At 44.5% G+C, this 18,429-nt stretch overlaps 1 protein-coding gene across 1 annotated transcript in view; it reads left to right on the top strand.

The window, feature by feature from the left end:
* Positions 1-4,897: 4,897 nt before the first annotated feature.
* The window catches only part of LINGO3 (leucine rich repeat and Ig domain containing 3), a 93,825-nt gene continuing 80,293 nt past the window's right edge, over positions 4,898-18,429 (top strand). The window contains 1 exon segment of the mRNA XM_030219772.1: positions 4,898-5,067. The gene's annotated coding sequence lies outside the window, so the exon portion shown is untranslated.

Raw genomic sequence — 18,429 nt, 5'->3', positions numbered from 1 at the left:
AAATAGAATGGCCTTATCTTTTTAAGATCAGAAACTGGTTCAATCTAGAAGGTGATTTTTCAAATTGGCTTAAAATCCTTTATCATTCACCAACCTCAAGAATCCTGATTAATAATAACATTGCCAACCCAATACAACTTAAAAGAATCATGAGACAGGGTTGTCCTCTCTTCCCATTACTCTTTAATCTGGCTTTGGAACAGCTACTATTGGCAATTAGGCAGAATTCCAATAATATGGGGATAGGCAATACTAATACCAAGATAAAAGTCATTGCTTATGCAGATGATCTTCTTCTGTTCTTATCCCAGCCAGAATTATCCATCAAACCCTTGACGATCACAGTAAATAATTTCTCCACTTTCTCAGGATACAAAATAAACTGGGAAAAATTGGAAATCATGCCAATGAATCAATAGACTACACAACATAATATTGGAGCACACAGCTTTAAATGGTCCCCAATTCAATTAAAATAGCTAGGCATAGGCTTAAAAAAGATTTAGAACAAACTATGGGGGGTCTTTTACTAAGGCGTGCTAGTGTTTTTAGCACATGCTAATCATTAGGATGTGCTAAACATTAGAGATGCCCATAGGAATATTTGGGCGTCTCTAGTGTTTAACATGTCCTAATTATTAGCAAATGCTAAAAATGCTAGTGCACCTTAGTAAAAAAAAACCTATATATATTATTACAAAAAGAAAGTTTGACCATCATTAATGAAGCTACCACAAAATGGCCACCCTTTAATCTGTCTTGGTGGGGTAGGCTAGATACCATCAAAATGGTACTAACCCTACAGATTAATTATGAGGTCTTTTACAAAAGCACTTTTTTTTTTGTTACATTTGTACCCTGTGCTTTCCCATTCATGGCAGACTCAATGTGGCTTACATGGGGCAATGGAGGATTAAGTGACTTGCCCAGAGTCACAAGGAGCTGCCTGTGCCTGAAGTGGGAATTGAACTCAGTTCCCCAGCACCAAAGTCCACCACCCTAACCACTAGGCCACTCCTTCACATTAAGAAACCCCTTATATTCCTATGGGTGTCTTTCCATTTAGCACGCGCTAAATCTGTTAGTGCACCTTAGTAAAAGGATCCCTATATATTGATGATGCTACCTAGACACTGCTCTAAAGAATTTTATAAACAAATTGATTCAAAATTGTCTAAATTCCTCTGGAAAAATAAACCTCCAAGGATAGCCATGAGAGCAATTAAATCTACTAAGGGTGGTATTAAGTTCTTGATTTCTATTCTTATCACACTGCTTCTCTACTTCAATATGGTATCTATTGGTTAATCAAGGGGTCATTTTACTAAGCCACGGTAGAGCTAACGCACGGGTAACGTGCACCAAATTGACCCTACCACCAGGGTAGCGCAAGTGCCCTACAGTACTTCCAAATTTGGTGCATGCAGTTTTCCGTGGTAGAAAGTAAATTTCTATTTTCTACTGTGGGGGGCAATCCCGGCAGTAATCGGCAGCATGGCCACATTGCCGTACACTGTCTGATTACCACAGGAGTAGCGTGCGAGCCCATATTGCCAAGTAAATAGGTGGTGTTAAGGGCTCAGCCAATAAATAGCCATGCGCTACTTTTGTATTAGCACATGGCCATTTACTGCCCCATGTAAAAAAGGCTTTTTCCCCAGCACGCGCCAATTTCAGTAGTGCAGGCCACTTTTTACCGTGGCTTAGTAAAAGGATACTCAATTGACAATGAATCCACAGATAAGTTATTTGAGTAAGGAGTTCTTTTTTAAATTGCGACAATTGAGAGTAATAAGATCTCTTTTTTTTTTTTTTTTTGCTGAAAATTTCCACATGTTGGTTCAAGCTATTGTGTTATCTCCAGTGTTTTATACGTAGGACTACAGTCAAGATAAGTTAAAAGGTTGCAATTATTACAAAATACTGCAGCCAAAATGATCTATAGCTGTTCTCGTTATGATCACGTGACACCTTTCCTAAGAAGTTTATATTGGTTACCAGTTTGTGCTCGGATATTTTTTAAGATGGCCTGTATTGAATTTAGCATACTACAGTGGGAACTGTTCCTGTCTTCTTCCACAGTTGATAGCTTATCCAGCTTTCACAGTGAATTCCCATTTTCATTCCACATTACAGTTGTGATTTCCAGTGGCATTCCTTGGTCAGCTGCCATCCGGGACAAATTGCCGCTTCCCAACCCCCCCCCCCCCCCCCCCCCCCCCCTCCGGTGCAGTGTTGTCTCACCCCTGGGTGCATTCTTCTTACCTACTGTGGTGCTGGGAGTAGTCAAACAGCTCTGGGCTCTGCTGGTTCCCTGCTCCCCCTGCCCCAGAGCAGGAAGTAACAGCAGAGGGAACAGGGAATCAGCAGAGTCCACAGCCGCACAGCTGCTCCCTGCACCCCTCCTGCAGTATGCACCCAGGGCGGACTGTCCCCTCCGCCCTGCCCTTGGTATGCCACTGGGGATTTCCATCTGTTAAAAAAAGTCCGGTATAAGAGATTTCATGATGGTTCTTTCGTTTTTCAAGCTAGTAAATTTTGGTATTCTATACCTGTACAAATTTGGGTGATTTTTGGTTATCTGCAGTTCCGTAAATGATTGAAGACCAATCTTTTTAATAAGTATTTGAATGAGTAATTTTAGTAGGATATTCTTGACTTTAATAGTATGTCTTTGAATTTACGTAACCCTCTTAGATTCAGTATTAGATATTAGATTAGTAGTTGGTATGGATCAGCAGACTGAATAGGCCATATGATCTTTAACTGCCATCGTCTTCTGTTTCTTTGTAAAAGGTTGTCTGACTTAGATTATGTCTTTCTCCCCCTGACCCCAATCTTCTGCTGCAGCTACAAATAAGTGAATTGACTTTGAGGTTGGAAGCATTAATTGTGAGAAAGGGACAACTGGCTATAATGAGATACAAATAGCAACTGAGAGCTCTTTTGACAGCTGCAAAATTTAGGGATTTTCTGGAAAGGGTAAGCAGTATCCTTTAGCAGAGAATCCAAGGCAAAGGATCAGTGCTCTACACAAACCTTCCATGCTGGTCATATCACAGAAGGGAAGCACAACTGATGAGGTTACCTGAGTAATACTCTGAGCCACTCCCATTTCATTAAACTGTTTCTGAAGGGAGCTGTAAGTCAGGGCCTGATTTCAGAGATGCCAAGTTACCCAGTTCCAGGCTGGAGATTTGGGGCAGCCCTGGTTTTGAACTTACATCCCAAAGCAGAGCTTGCCGCCATACAAAGTAATGTATTTTGAGTGTATCAAGATGGCGGCTGTGTAGGGAAGCAATTAAACCTCCTTGGTTGCAGACAGCTTCAGCCTTGATGGGGTGGTCAGAAATCCAGGACTGTCCCAAAATCTCCATCCTGAAATTGGGTAATTTGGCATCTCTGTGATTTATATATAAGCTAGACAAGCTACTAGTGTGCAAAGCTGTTAAACTTAATAATAAACTTCCCTTTCTATTTAATTGGTGGGGGGGACGTTTTAAATGTTATAGCTTAGGGGCCACAATACACATAAATCTGTCTCTGTTGTAAGAGCACACCTCAGGAAAATCTGCACACTTGTAAGTGAATCTGTGTCTTTAGAGACCTTCTTATCATTTTGTGCATCAATTGTCATTGCCATTTCTCTCTGACCTGCCATTCAGTTATGCTGCTGCCTGGGCATTTCTGTACAGAAATAGTAAAGGAACCAACTCTTTGCAAAAGGGTTGATAGATGCACAGAATGGCCTCCCAATGGAGATAGTCAATAGAACAGCATCAGACTTCAAGAAGGCATGAGACAGGCACAGAGGACCCCTTAAGGAAAAGGGGATTGTAGAACTGAGCAATTGGTTTTTGATTGGGTGAATGGCATAATCCCTATGGACTTTATATGCCATCATGTTCTATGTTAATAGAATGATCATCAAGGTGACCCCACAGGCTGAGCTAATCCCAGTTTTGTATTTCTGTCACCTCATTGCAGCTAATCCTTCAATTCTTCAAGAAATTAAAACTATAATTCCATGGCTGCAATCGGGAGGGGGGGAGGAGAAAGAGAGTAAAACAGGAATTGGATTAGCCTCCCTGCCCCCACTCCCCATGCCCTACAACCTTGTGGCTTAAATTTTGCTAATGCAAAGATGCCTGGTTACCCAGTTCCAGGTTGGAGATTTTGGGACAGCCTTAAATTTCTGACCACCTGGTGCATTATGGGACTTAAAGCACTGCTTTCAATGGGCAGGATCAGTCACTACCAAGCCCACACTGCATTGGGATTTGAGTTCAAAATCTCCAGCCTGGAATTGGGTAACTTGACATCTTTGCTAATAGCCCTATAAAATGCACCTACAAACCATCAGGCTTCATACAAAAAGTACTCAAATGACAGCATACCCCCCTGTCAGCTCCATCCATACCATCTGACTATTGCATTTGTTGCTTTCACACATATTTATCTTTTTGGCATGGCTGTGAACTTTTGAGAGGAGCCCTTACATCTACCTACGGTAGAAGTTCTAACAATGAAGTGAAGGCTGAGAAAGGAGCCAGTGGAGGATCTGCCTCCAGCAGCTTCTCCCAGGGGACGGGTAGGGGACAATGAAAGCAAAAATTTGAAGAGGGAAGAGAGTCAAAAAGGAGTGGTTAATCTTTTTCCCTCTGCAAGCCCCGAAGATCAGGCAGGAAAGTCACCACCAGCCCCTGCGGCTTTCTAGTTTCCTATATACGGATAGTGCGCAATCTGCTTTGAAAGACCATCTGATCCCCCCCCCCCCCCCCTTTCCCATCCCACTCCAGCCCAGCCCACCACCCCTCGATCTGAATCTCTCCGCGGCTGCTGCTGAGAGACAGCAAGAGAGACCTGGAGGCAGCTGCAGCACCAGTGAGTGCCAGATTCTCTCCACCATCACTCATTGGCTCCTCCTGTGGCGGAGGAGGGGAGCTGGTCCAGCGTGGATGGTCAGGCGTAGAGCTGGTCCCGGTGCTCTTTGAACGCAGAGGCTGAAGCTGCTGGAGAAGTGGCTGCATGCAAAGGAATGCGCCTGCGGTCTGGCGCTCGGTGCAGGTAGGATGATGTTTGTGCTTGTGCTGGGGGTAAATACGCTTCTGTAAGGACTTGGTGACGCGCAGGTGTACATGCACCGGGAAAAAAATGTGCATGCATGTATCTAGAGGAGACGTGAAGCCCCCCTTCTCAGCAGACCAAGTCTTTGTGAGCTGGCTGTACGGATGCACACGGTGTGGACCAGCTCTGATCTAGACCCTGTGCATCAGTTCTGAACATTTTTGCCACCAGTGTCTACTCGGTCCTGTGCGCACCTCTTAAGGAGAGATTAAAACCCCCGGGTTCCATTAGACTCAGTGAAGCTAGGCTTACATAGATGTGGGAGGTTTGTGCAAATGTACTGGGAAGGCAATAGCTCATATATGTATATTTATATTTTCATTATTATTTTTTAATGCAGATATAACAGGGTTTTTGGTACATGGGCATTGTGTAAACAAGGGTGCACAGACAATCTAAAACTGATACCCCCAACACCATCATTCAGGTTTAAAAGAAGCCTCCACCTTCAAACTTGAATCTAATTTAACCAATAATGTATTCTAACATTCTAGGGTCACCAGAGATCTGTCACATACGTTGTAAGTGCCTGCTGTTTCTGGACATTGAAACAGAGTTGGTCTCTTTCGCATGTTTCTGAGCACATTTAATACATATATATTTTTTTCTATCTATTTAATAATTGTGAATGTTTGCTTTTAGCTGTGGGTTTGTTTTTTAATATATTTATGTATATTAACCCATCAGCGCTATTTTGTATAGATATCCCCAGTTTTTATTCCTTGTTGGACAAGTGACATTTTAAGTGCCCTGTCTATGACAGATGGTTGGGAAGACCGCTGTCAGGGCGAATGGGGACACAAGTGCCCATATGCAGGTGCTTCATCTGCAGCCTCGGTTTGTGAAGACAGTGGGTTTGGGGCAGCGCCTGTGGCTATTCTCCATTTGGGGTAGAGGCTCTATTCCTGGAGTTGTGTTGCAAAACTTTACGGGGAAGTGGTGCAGTCTGCAGTTTTAGGGGTCCTTTTACTAAGGTGCACCAAAAATGGCCTGCGCTGTTTTCAACACGTGTATTGGACGTGCGCAGGTCCATTTTTCAGCATGCCTGCAAAAAAGGCCTTTTTGGGGGCCGAAAATGGGCATGCGGCAAAATGAAAATTGCCGCGCGTCCATCTGGGGCCTGAGACCTTACCCGTTCACTTAGCAGTAAGGTCTCACGCGTTAACCAAGCAGTAATCATCAGCGTGCATACAATGCTGATTACCGCCAGGTTAGTGCTGCACACCAGAAAATAAAATATATTTTCCAGCCCACATACTGGACACGCGCAAAAAATGAAATTACCGCCCATGGCATATGTTTGACGTGCATAGGCACCTTAGTAAAAGGGCCCCTCAGGGAGGTGTTGCCAGGATCTTTGGGCAGTGTTGCCGTGGCACAGCGTTTAGCTCTTGGATGGTGTTACAGTGCTAAAATTGTTGCTTTCCTTGTTCATTTTGCAGAGCGTAGTGCAGAATACAGTTCTTGGGCAGTGTGTCAGGGCTGTATAGGCTGGGCACTCTTTGGGCAGGATCATATTGGTTTCAGATATGCTTTTTGAGCCATGCATTGAAGGGAAGTGTTCATTTGTGTTTCTATGGGGTTGGGGACAATGTTCCCTCTAAACTGAGTGGGAGTCCGCCAACTGCATTGCTGCCAGTAGAGGGCAGTGTTTCAATATTGTGTTTTCAATTGCTAGGGACAGGCATGTTCTCTAGAATTCTGCAGAGGAAAGCTTACCCGTCTCTCGCTATTGAAAATATGATAGTGAAACAGCATCTCCCACTGTCAGAACTGGGTCACAGTGAAGGAAGGGCCGACACACAAGGCGCTGCGCTGCTGCTTCACAGATTTTTTTTTAAAGGCAGGGTGCCGGGTGGCAGGAGAAGAGGGTCGTCTGTTGACGAAGCTGGTAGGCAGGTGGGGACTGGGTCGGGCTCAGATGGGAGAAGGGGACTGGGTCTGGGAGGGGGGGGGCTCAGATGGGAGAAGGGGCATGGAGCTGGAACTGGGGTCTGAGAAGGGGGCAGGAGGGAGAATGGGGCCATGCCTGGGGCAGGTGGGAGAATGGGTCTGGGGCTGAAAAGGAGGGCACTAATGCAAGGCATGTGGATGAAGGGGACTGGAAATGGGGGCAGAAAAGGAGGGTAGGTGGGATAAGGGGGCTAGTTCTGGAACTGGGGGCTGAAAATGGGCAGGGGCTGAAACTGTGGGGACTGGGGGCTGAAAAGGGGACAGGGAGAAGTGGCTGGGGGCTGAAGCTCAGGACTGGTGGGAGAAAAGGGCTGGGGGCTGGGGCTGAAACTGGGGACTGGTGGGATAGTGGGGCTGAAACTGGGGGCTGTAAAGGAGGGGCAGTTGGTAGATGTGGGCTGGGGCTGGAACTAGGGGCAGGTGGGATAATGGGACTGGAACTGGGGGCCAAAAAGAGGGGGCAGAGAGAGGGGGGCAGATCCTGGATGGAAGGGGGAGCGAGAGGGAGGGCAGACCCTGGATGGTTGGGAGAGGGAGGGCAAATGGTGGATTGAAGGGGCAGAGAGGAAGGGCAGACAGTGGATGGAAGGGGGAGAGAGAGAGGGCAGATGGTGGATGGAAGGGACAGAGATAGAGGGTAGATTTGGATGGAAGGGAAAGAGAGGGCAGACGGGCAGATGGTGGATGGAAGGGGCAGGGAGAGAGGGCAGACACTGGATGGCAGAGAGAGAGCGAAGACAGATGCTGGATAGAAGGAAGACAGTGAAAAGAAGATGAGGAAAGCAGAAACCAGAGACAACAAACTGTAAATAAAATATATTTTTTAATTTTATTCCTTTAGGATAAAGTAGTATAGTAGATGCATTAATAAATGTTTATAAATAGAACATGTACATAAGGTAATCTTTTTATTGGACTAATTTTAATACATTTGACTAACTTTCAGAGAACAAGCCCCCCTTCCTCAGATTAGGATAGGATACTATAACAGCACTATACTGTATTGACCTGAGGAAGGAGGTTTTGGCCTCTGAAAGCTAAATGTATTAGTCCAATAAAATGGTATTATTTTATTTTCTATATTTGTTTTGTTTCTGTTAATTTGTAAAGTGGTGATTGGTATTTGTTACTTTTTTTCAAATTTACATCTGCTGTCTTTATATTTTGCACAGTACTAGGGGACATTTTCTGTTTCTGTGGTGTTGCATTGTATGCAGAGTCTGGCATCTTGGGGGTTCAGTTTAATTTTTGTCTAAATAGAAAGTTTATGATTACTTATTCTATAGTGGATTAGGGTGTATCTGTGTTTGTGAAAAAGGCATGGCTTTCAGTTGGCATTGACTGTGCAGGATCGACGATCTGTACTATTCTGTCTGGTTTCGTTTTACAATAGGTGAATTGATGTTCTAGTGCTCACTGTAGTGTTTAAGATGCTTTCCTTTTCCTTGTGTGACTCGTAGAAATGACTGCTTATGGTATTAGTAGAATTGCTCTATAGGTCCTGAGTGTTTTGTATTCTCGGTATGCCTAGTACTGGATTTTGGAGAGGGGTGTTAAAAATGACCAGTCCCAGGTGTCAACTACCCTTGGAACGCCACTGATCTTGGAATGTTGGTATTGAATCTTTTGATTTGCAGTAACAAATTTCACTGCAATTCATGCCTGAAATATATAGAACATTATTCCAGTTCGAGATAACATAGTATTTTATACTTGATTGATTCTGTTCCAAATGTATTCACCTATTTTCTTGAAGACATCATGAAATGCTACCTCAGGCTTGATCCTCTGATCCGTGAGCTACCTCATATTCATCCTGTTCTCAATGAACTAATACGTATAGATTATAAATGTTATGGGGCTCATTTTCAAAACAGAAAAACATCCAAAAAGCAGCACAAAATGTCCAAATCGCTATTTTCGAGACATATTTCTAAGAAGTTTACTATGTAGTTCGTGTGCTGGGGGCAGAATCCGGCTGTTCCCAAAACTTTGACATTTTTGTGCCATAACGGAACAAAACAAAAATGTCCGGGGCTAAAAGCTAGATGGTATCAATCACAATTAAGTCACAAATAGTTGCCCTAAATGACAAAATGACCACTGGAGGAATTAAGGCATGCCCCTCCCCTTACTTTCCCAGTGGTCACTGACCCCCCTCCCACCCCCCAAAGATATGAAAGAAATAGTACATACCAGCCTCTATGATTGCTTCATATGTTATAGTCAGTCCTATTAGAGCAGCAGACAGTTCCCTAGAGTAGCCTAATGGTCGGTGCAGTGCACTGTAGAGAAGGGGACCCAGGCCCATATCCTGCTCTAACTGTTACACTGATGGTGGAAAGTATGATCCCTAAAAGGCCCACCAAAAACCTACTGTACCCACACATAGGTGACCCCTGCAGACATAAGGGCTATTATGGTGGTGTACAGTTGGGTGCAGTGTGCTTTTGGTGGGTTTTGGAGGGCTCACCATGCAATATAAGGGGGTAATGGTGAGATATGTATGTGGGACCTTTTATGTGACGTCCAGTGCAGTGCTCCCTAGGGTACCCCATTGATCTACTGGAATGAATGTATGGTCAGTCTACTGAGAATACTAAGAATGCTTCCCCCCCACCCCCCTGTAAATCCTAATGGCTTGTTTTTGTGCATTTTTCCCATGGACTTTTTTTCCCCCTAAAAATGGTCCAAAAGGATAGAGGCAGAGACCCAAAGAAGGAAAAAAACACTCCACGGGTGGAATCAACAGAGACAAAACATAAGTGGAGCACACAATACACTGGTGGAACCAACAAGGACGTTATTACCAATGTCAATAATATCTGCAAGACGACCCAACAAAGTTGTGTTTTGGCACAAACGGTGCCTGTGTCAAAGGTCAAATACACACTATAAAAACAAGTAATTACATACAAAAATATGTAGAATTAAAAGTGAAAATAAACAACCAGAGATACAACATACATAATAAAATAAAACGCATTACAGAACAAGTAAAGAAATAAAATCTTTCAAAAACATATAAATAGCATTAACATATGAATGAATAAATAAATAAATGGTAAAACCAGTCATTTCACATTAACTCCCGGATTCTATATAGCGCGCTTAGATTTAGGCGCTGAAATCAGTGTGGATTCTATAACATCGCGCATAATTAGCTTAACAAGCTAGTGAACATTGATGCCAGCACTTAACCAGCAATAATGGACACTAATTGGTACTGATTAGAATTTAGGCACACAACTCGCTAAACATATTCTGTAATGATGTGCACCAAACTTCTAACGTGCGCAAGCAAAAAGGGGCATGGTTATGGTGAGGAAATGGGCGTTTCATGGGCATTCTAAAATTTAGGCGCCTAGTTATAGAATATGGCCCAGTGTGTCTAAATCTATGTGCCGGGATTTACGCCATGTTTTGGCTGGTGTCCTGGACCCAGCCTCATATGAGAGGAGTTCCATTTCCGTTATCATTTTGGCCACTCTTCTTTGAACCTTTTCTAATTCCACTATATCATGTTTTGAGAAATGGCGACCAGAATTGAATGCAATACTCAAGGTGAGGTCACACCATGGAGCGATACAGAGGCATTATAGTATTTTTAGTCCTATTTACCATCCCTTTCCTAATAATTCCTAGCATCCTGTTAGCTTTTTTGTGCACCGCCACACCCTGGGCAGAAGAGTTCAGACATACAGTGGAGAGTGATCAAAATGGTTGAGGGGATCGAATAATTCTTATATGAGGAAAGGCTGAAGAGATTAAGGCTCTTTAGGTTGGAGAAGAGACAGCTGTAGGGGAGATATGATAGAGGTCTGTAAAATCCTGCATATGATAGCAGATGGTTCCTGCAACGGTACGGCCCCAGTGATTTTAAAGGGAAGAAAGTGGCTGTAAATCAAAGCTAGATGTCCAGAAGATGCTGTTAGGAATACAGAGAACTAGTACTTATGATCCTGAGTCATCTAAGGCTAGTCTGGTACTGTAGCTATACCTGAAGTCTGGTGAAGCAGAGCATGGGAGACAGTACAACTGGAAGTCTTACAAATTCCATTGTAAATCAGAAGAATTAATGAAAATAATCTTCCCTACCCACTAGGGCATAATTAAACCCCCCAGCTCCTAACTTCTATGCCTAACCTGAACCAATTAAGCAAGCCATTAAGAAACAGCAATCAGTTGAGTTAATATATGCGCCTCAGGCTGCGAAACCCCTGGAGATCTATCCAAGCAGGTTTCAGACAGGAAAGGATTCATTTACCGCCCCTAGGGAAGCCTTGAGCTGTGTATAAATCTGTATCCCAGGCAGTTGGATTGAGGATCGAGGGTTATAAAGCTCAGGCCCCAACATATCGGAGCTTCTCGGTACAACAAGAACATATGGGGTGGTCACATTTCAAAGGGTAAACATTTAAAAAGTAACAGGAAACTTAGACCATGATGTACAGAAATAGGGATGTGACCTGAGAAAGGGCACTGATAAATTTCTCATTCAGTTTATTATGTCTTGTATGTTTGTGCATGGTACATGGCACTTATTAACATGATGGAGACTGCCAGCAACAAGATGGGATTAACCTCTTAGTGCACTTAGTGCACTGGGCTCCTCCCATGAAAATATAAAATACATTTTAAAACATCCACAAATTATGTTCCTGTGGTCCCGACTGCAGATGAAAACAGACAGAGGAAGAAGCAGCAGGTAAAAGCCTGCTGAACGGAGGACATTGCTCAGGGATAGGGAGAACAGACAGACATCTGTGGGCAGTTATGGCACTGATCTCTCCTCCCCCCCCTCCCCAACACAAACGCACAGACCCCAAAAACTTGCCTTAGGATCCATTGAACTGGCATACCTGAGAGTGTACCTTCTAAACATTTGGGCCCTAGGCATGTACCTAGTTTGCCTATACCATAATCCAGCCCTGGCCAGCATCATTAGCAACCAGTGCAGAAGCAAGATGGAGTAAAACTTTGAAAAGGGTAGCTGTTTTAGTCCCTTACAGTTTCTTTGTAGTAATAATATAACTGTTCAGTTAGAGAGGGTCCTGGAAGGCTCCTGTATAACCTGCCCATATCCTGAACTTTCACTTTGTGCATCTGAGGAAGTGGACTGTGTGGTCCTTGAAAGCTCCTGCTTCACTGTTCCAGAACACTCTCTAACTGGCAGATGATCAAAAGCAAACGCCGGCGCTAGAGGCTGTTAGTGCCATACTAGCACTGGTGTTTGCTACCACCCCATGATCAGAGCCCTCGAGTGTGTGAAACAACGTGCTCGAGGGCTCTTAGTGCAAGTAGCTTACAAATGCATGCTAATCAGTGCTTAATGCATTCATCCCCAATGATCAGCGACCAGCGCACCAAAGATTGTGTCGCTGGCCGCAGCAAACCCTACGCCAGCTCTGAGCTGGCGTTAGGGTTTGCAGATCATTGGGGAGGAATGGTGAGCCCTGTCCAGCATGCATTTGCATGTTAGCAGGCCCCCATTCCCCCCTATAGCAAACCTGCCAGCGAGGGCAGTTGAGGACGTCCAAAATTTGGACGTTTCTGCAATGGGCAGTTAAAGACATCCAAAATTGGATGTTTCTATGAGAAAGACATCTTTCTCGTAGAAACATCCAATTTTGGACGTCCTTATCTGCCCATTGCAGAAATGTCCAAATTTTGGACATCCTCTACTGCCCTGCCACAGAAACGTCCAAATTTTGGACGTCCTCAACTGCCCCGTCCCTATACCTCCAACACCCCCTTTGAAATTTGTCCGTCCCTGCAACAGGGCAGTTGAGGACGTCCATCTTCCGATTTAAAGATGGGCGTCCTTCTCTTTTCATTGGTCTCCATCCCAGACTTGTCAAACAACTACTACTACTACTACTACTACTTAGCATTTCTATAGCGCTGCCAGGGTTACGCAGCGTTGTACAAGTTTAAACATGGGGAAGGACAGTCCCTGCTCAAGAGAGCTTACAATCTAAAGGTAAAAACTATGATTGTGCTGAGCGCATGCTCAGGCACAATTCTCCCGCACTTCTACCCCATCATCAGAGATAATTGCGCTGCTTAAATTTGCATGCATTATCTCTGATCATATGTCTAATAGCGCCCCGCGCTGTTTCAGCACTATTTTAGAGCGCTGTTTGGAACAGCGTGGGGCTTTTGATCATCTGCCTGTAAATGTCCATAAGGTTGCCTTACTCCTATAAACAAACTTCAAAAGGCCACTCCAGCCTAAAACTGCTGAACTGGAACCTATCAAAAAGCTTAACATCATCACCCCTAGACCTGAATAGAGACAATGAATCCGTAACACACTACAGGTGTGAATGGGCTTAACTGTTCTGAGATCACCCTATTCTCTCTTACCCACCACAGCTGTCAGTTAACTGAACCCTGCAGCCATCATCTCCCCCTTTCCACACTCTATCCTGTAATTTCCAATACTTGATAAAGTATTCCCCTCCACCCTCATTCTTTACCCATGTCCTGAATTTCACTTCACGCATCTGACAAAATGGATTCTGGTCATCAAAAGCTCATTCCTCAATACATTGGTTAGTCTGGTGCCACCTGCCTCTGTGTTGATTTTCTACTCCTATCTGCAAGTCAGGGGCTCACGGGATGGGGGGTGGGGAGAGGATTGAAGTCTGCCAAGGTGGTGTGGGGGACAGATGCTCGGATGGAAGGAAGATGTGCCTATGAAAGGAAACAGCAGAAAACAAACAAAATGTCAATTATTTTATGTCGTTTTGGGTGGGAAGTGAAACAAAACATATTCCTTTGTATTTTTAATGACAGCACAACCCAAGAGCTAATGAATCTTGGCCCTTCTTTGGCCGTCTTTCAATCAGGCCTAAAATCCCACATCTTTGAAGCTGCTTTTCAATTTTAAAACTTGGCTCTCCGTGACCCATTGTCTTGTTGATTATAGCCATATATATTCCTGAAGTCTCATTTGTCTTATCTCTGTGTCTTGACTAAATTGTAAGCTCCCTTAAGCGGGGGACCATCCCTGACGTGTGTCTGTACAGCACTGCATTTGTCTAGCAGCCCTACAGTAGAAATAAATAGCAGAAATAATACTATGTCATTTATCACTAATCGGAAGCATCCAAATCTGTTTGAGTGAAAAAGTAGACAGCCTTATTTTGGCTATAACTTGATTGTTGGTGTTGTAACTGGCAGAATCGAGGCCGACAGTTCCTCGTGGTGTTAAAATGCCTTTTGTTTGTTTGTAATAGCCTTTCCCTATTACAATGCGGCTCACTGACAGCTTTGTTCAAAATTAAATTCCACGGTGTTGCTTTGGTTTGAAACCTGCTGCCAAGTGCAATCAAAACAGCACTTGGAAGAGAGGTCCAAAACAGAAAGATTTCTTATTGTTCACATTCCTTGCAAGCCTCCCAGTGTGTATCGATCCCCACATAAGCATATACACACATTTATTCTTGTTATTAAAAACTTCATTTATTCTTATCTCGCAACATTTTTGGAAAGCAGTGGGGTTGGAAGGGAAGAAGGCATGCCAGTTATGGTATTCAGCCTTTGATTGTAATTGCTCTAGGCAGGGGCAGACTGACCATTCGGACAACCGGGCAGTTCTCGAGGGCTCAGAGGCTCTAGGAGGCCCAGAGGCTCTACCCGGATGCATGGCACACACTACAGCCCTCCCCGGTCCTACCTTTAAAGGCACGCCCCTGGTGATCTAGTGGCCTCTGCATGGGGGAACATGTTCTTTCCTGCCCATTGTGCTGCCACTATTCCCCCTGCCCGGCACTGCCATACTTTAAAAATGGCGGCCAAGACTCCCTGCAGAAATCTCACGAGACTGTCAAGACCCTCCAGGCACCTCATCCCCTTTGATAGATGATGAGTCCTCTCTACATAGTAACATAGTAGATGACGGCAGAAAAAGACCTGCACGGTCCATCTAGTCTGCCCAACAAGATAAACTCATATGTGCTACTTCTTGTGTATACCTTACCTTGATTTGTATCTGCCATTTTCAGGACACAGACCGTAGAAGTCTTGCCCAGAACTAGCCCCACCACCCAAACACCAGCCCCACCTTCCAATCTCGGCTAAGCTTCTGAGGATCCATTCCTTCTGCACAGGATTCCTTTATGTTTATCCCACGCATGCTTGAATTCCGCTACCGTTTTCATCTCCACCACCTCCCGCGGGAGGGCATTCCAAGTATCTACCACTCTCTCCGTGAAAAAATACTTCCTGACATTTTTCTTGAGTCTGCCCCCCTTCACTCTCATATCATGTCCTCTCATTCTACCGCCCTCCCATCTCTGGAAAAGGTTCGTTTGCGGATTAATACTTTTCAAATATTTGAACATCTGTATCATATCATCACTGTTTCTCCTTTCCTCCAGGGTATACATGTTCAGGTCCACAAGTCTCTCCTCATACGTCTTGTGACGCAAATCCCATACCATTCTCATAGCTTTTCTTTGCACCGCTTCCATTTTTTTTACATCCTTAGCAAGGTACGGCCTCCAGAACTGAACACAATACTCCAGGTGGGGCCTCACCAACGACTTATACAGGGGCATCAACACCTCTAATGATGGTGTGCTGATATGAAGAGTATGTTCATATTTCTGAAGGTGGTTCTATATTTTTTTTGAGTATTTGGCCTGCTCAGCCCTTGCATTAGTTGACAGCTTAGGTGGTTAAATTAGAACATATTGACTGTTTCCCATTTCATGAAATCCTCAAGGGTGCCTGGAAGACCTTATGATCTATTGTTTTCTTCCCATATCTGTCCCCAGGACTGGGTTGAGAACACTTGGTTTAGTCCTGTAAATTTAGGGGGCACACTATCAATGTGGGCTACTGTTAACTCCGGTTATTTTACCACAAGTCGGGTTATTTTAACACAGGGTCTCATTGCATAAAATGGGACTCTGTGTAAAAATAACCCGACTTAACAGAAACCCACATTGATAAGTTCCCCTCTTGTTTCTTATACCACCTGTAAGCCTGAAAGCTATCAAAATAGTATACATTCAGGTGTAGTAGGTATTTTATGTTAAATTTATGTTATGTTATGTTATGTTATGTTATGTTATGTTATGTTAAATTTATGTTAAATTGTACAGCGCCGCGTAACCCTAGTAGCGCTTTAGAAATGTTAAGTAGTAGTAGTAGTAGTAGTAGTAGTATTTTTCTTTCCCTGGGTCTCACAATCTGAGCTTGTACCTGAGGCAATGGAGGGTTAAGTTACTTGCCCAAGATCACAAGGAGCTGCAGTTGGATTTTAACCATACGCCCCTAATTCTCAGCCTCCTGCTGTCATGATTAAGCCATGGATATGAATGACGACACGTAGAGCCATGTTTTACACAATCAATTTCACATTGTGTCCAATTCTTCTTTGCCGTAGTGAAGTCCGCACCACCGCAACACAGTCATTAACTTCACCTTGACTCTGCAAATGCCTGGTTGACACTTCATGCAGCTTCTCTAATCATCACTCTTAAATCTTTTTTATGCAATAATTACTCATAAAGTGCTTGCCATAGGCAACCATTGTCAAGGCAGGATTAAGGCATAGGCATACAGTGATATGCCCTCCCGTGGGAGGTGGTGGAGATGAAAACGGTAACAGAATTCAAAAATGCATGTGATAAACATAAAGGAATCCTGTTCAGAAGGAATGGATCCTCAGAAGCTTAGCGGAGATTGGGTGGCAGAGCCGGTGGTGGGAGGCGGGGCTAGTGCTGGGCAGACTTCTACAGTCTGTGCCCTGAAAATGGCAGATACAAATCAAGGTCAGGTATACACATAAAATAGCACATATGAGTTTATCTTGTTGGGCAGACTGGATGGACCGTACAGATCTTTCTCTGCCGTCATCTACTATGTCTAGGAGCCAAGGTTGTAGGAGGGGCCCTTTTGGATGTGCTAATTCTTGCCCTGGAAGGTCAGCTGCTGCCAAAAGTTGTGTGAAGGGGTGGAGGGGTACAGTCTTTCTTAATTCTCCTCACCCCTTGTGCATCTTTCCTCCTCTGCTGGTTTTCTTCAGCAGGCAGAACCATACTGGCCCTAGTTGTGGAAGTTTTAAAATGTACGTGTATTACAATGGGGGCCTAAGACCTACCAAATAGTGTTGTTATTATTATTATTTATTAGGATTTATTTACTGCCTTTTTGAAGGAATTCACTCAAGGCAGTGTACAGTAAGAATATATCAAACATAAGCAATAGACAATTAATTACAGCAGTAAAAATATTCAAATCACAGTATACTACTGACAATGTCAATACAATATATAATAAAACATTTTCATAGACAGTTTAGGGTATAACCAAAGATGGAACATATAGGGGTCCTTTTACTAAGGTGCGCTGAAACATTGGCTGCAGTAGTGTTGGCGCAGGTTTTGGACATGCGCAGATCCATTTTTCCGTGGGCCTGTAAAAAAGGCCCTGTTTTATTTTTGCCAAAATTGGACATGCAGCAAAATAAAAATTGGCGTGCATGCATTTTGGGTCTGAGACCTTACCACCAGCCATTAACTTAGCGATAAGGTCTCACGCATTAACCGAGCGGTAATGACAGGGGCGTAGCCAGACTTCGGTGGGAGGGGAGTCCAGAGCCTGAGGTGAAGGGGCACATTTTAGCCCCTCCCCGGCGCTGCCGACCCCCCCCCCCCGCTGCCGCCGCCGCCACCACCAACTTTGACCCCCCCCCCCATCTTCCGACAACCCTCTTGACCCCCCTCCCGCCGCCAACCCTCCCCCGCCGTCGCCATCGCCTACCTTTTTCTGGCGGGGGACCCCAACCCCCGCCAGCCGAGGTCCTCTTCTTTCTTCGTTCTGTTTCTGAGTCTGACGTCCTGCACGTACAACGTGGAGGACATCAGACTCACAGAAACAGAATGAAGCCTTGCGATCTGAAACAGAACAAAGGAAGAAGAGGACCTCAGCTGGCGGGGTTGGGGTCCCCCACCAGCAAAGGTAGCAGGCAGCGACAGCGGGTTGGCGGCGGGTTGGCGGCGGGAGGGGGGGTCGAGAGGGTCGTCGGCAGGGGGGTCCATGGCCAAATCTACAGGGGCCCAGGCCCCCGTGGCCCCACGTAGCTATGCCCTTGAGTAATGACCTACGCATATCAAATGCCACTTGATGCGAATAGCTGGTGCTCGTCAGAAAATAAAAATTATTTTTCAGACGCGCATAGTGGATGCACACCAAAAATGAAAGTACCACAAGAGTCATGCGGTAGCCAAGTGGTAACTCCAAATTGGTGCACGTAGGCGCTTACGTGGTTTAGTAAAAGGGCCCCATAGATAGGTAAGAAAGTAAGAGGAGTATATCCTGCCCTCCCTGTAG

This window comes from Microcaecilia unicolor, chromosome 11 (assembly GCF_901765095.1).
Source record: "Microcaecilia unicolor chromosome 11, aMicUni1.1, whole genome shotgun sequence".
In the NCBI taxonomy this organism is placed as follows: domain Eukaryota; kingdom Metazoa; phylum Chordata; class Amphibia; order Gymnophiona; family Siphonopidae; genus Microcaecilia; species Microcaecilia unicolor.
This window is presented reverse-complemented; position numbering and strand designations above follow the sequence as displayed.